Source organism: Nannospalax galili, unplaced genomic scaffold (assembly GCF_000622305.1).
Source record: "Nannospalax galili isolate Female #2095 unplaced genomic scaffold, S.galili_v1.0 scaffold762, whole genome shotgun sequence".
Lineage (NCBI taxonomy): Eukaryota > Metazoa > Chordata > Mammalia > Rodentia > Spalacidae > Nannospalax > Nannospalax galili.
The window spans coordinates 2503191-2507523 of record NW_008350126.1 but is presented as its reverse complement, the minus strand read 5'-3'; positions in this window follow the sequence as shown (position 1 = coordinate 2507523).

Sequence of the window (4333 nt, the reverse complement as noted above, 5' to 3'; positions counted from 1 at the left end):
CCTGTGCCAGTGCCCGCCCCCCAATCTGGGGAGGGCTCCTAGCACAATTACTGTGCCCTGTCCCCAGTCCACATCCGTTTATCACGACTTTACCTAGTTTCTTTCCTGGAATTCTCAAATCCAAGATCATATTCCTGCACCCACCCCTGGGGTTTTCTACATTGTCTTGGTGGCTTCTCTCAGTTCACATTGCTAAACAAAGAGAAACCCAGCCACAAAGACCTGCAGCCTGAACTGCTGATGTGGTACAGCCTTTGGCCTTGCCCTAAATTAGCCAATTTAACCTCAGTAACAGCCTCATCTATCACCACCACCTTTCAAGCGCTTTTCTGTGAGGGGATCTAGGAGGCGCCTTGCCGGTGTACAGAATTTCTTTACAAAGTCAGGTTCTGCCAACATGTAATTTCAGCACTGAAATAAAAATAGGCGAAGCTTTGCCAAAATAGCTTTTTTTTTTTTTTTTTTTTTAAATCATGTCCTACAATACAGGAACCCTTTTGAGGGACCTGTATACTTGGAAGAGAAAGACAGAGACAAAGAGACAGGGAGAGAGAAAAAATGGGAGAGAAAGAAAGGAAGGGAGGAGAAAAGAAGAAAGACAAAAAGACAGACAGAAAGAAAGACAGACAGAAAGACAGACAGACAGAAGAAGCCAGATGTAAGTCCAGCTACCAGTAGACTAAGCTCCTCACAACTAAGTGCCAGGTTCAGCTCTGTTTCTTTGCTGTGTGACCTCAGGGAGTCATCTCACCCCATCTGAAATCTGTTTTTATTTTCTACATGATAACAATAATGATACTCCACACTTCCTTGAGGACCAAATGAGATCTTGAATATGAGCGCATTATAGATACAGTAACTTATTTTGTACTTATATATGCATATAAGGAATTAAAATAAGAAAGCAAAATATAGAAGCCAGACAGGGTGTTGTAAATCTGTAACCCCAGCACTCTAGAGGCAGGAGGATCAGGAGTTCAAGGTCATTCTTGACTCCTTGGCTACATAGGGAGTTAGAAGTCAACCTCAAACAAAAGGGGTGTGTGTGTGTGTGTGTGTGTGTGTGTAATAAAGTCAACTACCGGCTTTAGATGAAACCCCTCCATCTTTGTCTAGCGTGTAAGGCACATAAAATACCGGCATAATGTGCATTCTTTTTCAAAGCCAAGATTAAGATTCTCAATGCAGGAGGATAATGTAATGCAACTAGTTAGGCTGTGCAGGGCTGGACCTGACTGGATTGCTGGCCACTAGCTCACCTGCTCTGTGATTTGGGACGTGCTATGTTTCCTCTCTGAGTAATTTGAAGTGTAACTTACTGCTCTGCAAAAACTGAGAGAAGCCGTGGTTCCTGAGTTTGGCTTTGCTGTGCCGGAGCCGGGTGAAGATGCTGGGAGCTGCTGCAGGGAACCGAGGCAGCCCTATCCCATGACTAACAGGGCAGGAGACAGGCGAGGGCTCCATGTGAGGCCGGCTCTCTCCGACTCTTTTCGCAGCCTCGGGCTCCCGGGTCTACCACCGGAAAATGAAGCCCAGTGCATACTTTACAAGGCTGCCGGGAGGAGCTGAATAAATAGCACCAGGCCGGCGCACCTCGGCGAGGGAGGCGTAGGCGAATCTCCCGCCTCTGGGAGGCACTATTGTCTCATCGTCCCGTCTTTCCTCCCCAGGCGGGCATGGCGGGGTGGCAGGGTTCCACCCCAGCTGGGCCACTGCCTGCTGTGCCACCCCAGGCACACGAGGTGAACCCGACTTCCCTAACTCAAAGGGAGAAGGTGATGTAAATCACCCGGCACCAGTGCTGCCGGGGAAGCGCTCAGGAAAGGGGGCCCGTTCTCCGCTCCGCTAGTTCCCTTGGGGGTCGAAGTGTAAGTTTAACGACCAGGCGGGGTGTGTGTGCTGGGGGCACCTGGCCAGGCTGCGATCTCTTGGGCCACTGGAGCGGGCCGGGCCGGTGTCAGGGCACATTTATTGATGGTAGGTATTTGGGGAGTAATTGAGCGCGGCGGCGAGCCGGGGGCGAGAATGGGCCTCCACGAGCAATTAAATGTGATTAGGCTGAGACCTTCGGGATCCAGCTGGGTGATTGATAACCCGGCTGCATTCCTGCAGGGCTCGCGACTTCAAACGGGCGGCGGGCTGCGGGCGGGGCGGAAGGGGCCTCGGTCAGGACGCGGTCCTCGCTCCGAAGCGCCGGCGGCAGAGGGGGATCCCGCACGCTGCCCCGTTCCCGCGCCAGGGCCGCTCGGTGGCCGGCTCGCCAGGTGCAGCCGCGGACTCGGACGTACGAGCAGATCTGCGCTAGGCCTAGGTGCAGCTCCCGGGACCCCGAGCCCCGCGGGCTCCGAGCGCTGGGAAGTCACTGGAACCCCCGAGGCCAAACTGGAAGACCGGAAAAAGATTAAGCGACGCTACGGAGGAGCAAAGTGACGGGCAAAGAGGAGGGAAGAAAGGAAAGTGGGAGGAGAAAGTTGTCAGAATGAGAGCATTAAAAATAAATTGTAGGCAGGAAAAAATTAACAAGACAAGGTGGGGTGAACATGAAAAATACGAAAGGGGGAGGATAAAAAAGGAAGAACAACAAAAAGGGGAAAGAGTGAGGGAGAAACAAAAGATGTGAAAGGGAAATAAAGACAAAAGAATGAGGGAAAGAAGCCCAGGGTCAGATCCGTGGCAGCGCCAGGCCTGGGTCGCGGCCTGCCCGCCCTTCCACCTCTCTAGGGCAACTTCTGTCTCAACCCAGCGAATCTATGTCCAATGCCAAGCACGGGCAGACCTGGCGCTTGCCGTCCAGAGCCTGGCTCTGCCCAGACCAAGGCATCAGGCCAGCTCTTCACCCTTGCAGGCTGGGTGAGAGACGATCCCACTCTAAGCCCGAAATGAGCAATGGACTCCCCGAGCTCCCAAGCCTGGCCCCTTAAGTCATAAATCACAAGTGGGGGTGCCCAGGGTTCCCCTTGCTTTTGCTGGGATCTCAGCGGCTCCGGAGCTAGGGAACAGTTTCTGTCTGTGTTGACTCCACAGACAGGATAAAACAACATGAAAGAAATCAGAGAATGTCTTCTGTAGGAACTGAACTACTGCAAGAGGGAGACCATGTCAAAAAAAAAAAAAAAAAAAAAAAAAAAAAAAAACCCTAGGAGCTTCAGACACTGTATTAATTAGTGCAACCACCCATGAAAAGTTGGGTTTGGAGCGGCATTCTTTACCCTGTGTGAAAAACCAAGTCTAATAAACAATTGTTAAGTTGGCCTGCTGCCGCTGGTAAATTACATAGCATTAAAAAAATAATGCTTTTCATATTAAGCACTAATTAAAGGTTGGGACAGCTTTAAAATAAGAGAGGGAGGGGGGAAATCAAAGAAAATATAAAACTGTTCTTTCAAGAGTTATGGGAGGTTAATAAAGTATGTCTGTTAGACTGAGTCTGCTTTGCCCCTAGCTACAGCCAAGCTGGAGCCACCACAATTGGGTCTCAATAAGATAATGATATTCCTTTCTCTGCTATTAAAAGCCTCCCAGTGCAAACTTAAAATGATTTATTTAATTTAGGAAATTATGAGGTGTAACTTCAAAGCTCGAGCCGTTAGTAATGGAAAATACCAGGTTGTTTAAAATTATAATAATAATTGTTTGGAGGACTCAGGACATCAAAGTGTTTTCATCAACAAATGCAGAGAGGAGGAGGAGTTTGCAAAGAGTCAGAGGAGATGTATGTATGGAGTTTGGATTCCTAGGACCCTTATCAGGGCAGTATTCAGGAATCTGCAGCCCAGTGCTCCTGCTCTGCTTTGAAGCAAGTTATTTCAAAAAGCATTTTACTGCTGTTCATTTTGTTCTAGGAGGGAGGTGGGAGAGGGTGTCTGGGGTGAGAGGTGGGGTACAGGGGCCTGGAGGTTGACAGGAGGCTTTTCCTCCTTGCTGTGACCACTTTATTTCATTAAAGAGGCCCCCAGCATCACCAATCTCAGATTTTTTGTTGTTCTTACATGAAAGGGGCAGCAGGCACAATCGACTTCAACCAGGCTCTGTGATTTTGGGGAGGGTGTGTGTGTGTGACGTGGGTTCTTTTATAAATGAGGTTTATGCTTATTTCAAGCCCGGCAGTGGAAAAGGAATGGGGGTGGGGCAATGGCCTCTCCAACCCGTGGCAAATGAGATGCTTTTATTGCAAAGAATGGCCGTGGGAGTTTTCATTCGGTCAGACAAGGTTGCGCTCAAAGGCAGGCATCCTCTTTTCAGTCGGGTCAGGCAGACGTTTCACCAGCTCCGCTCTCAGCCAGGCAGGCCTTCCATGCCTACATCCTACCCACCCCCCACCCCATCCCCTCCC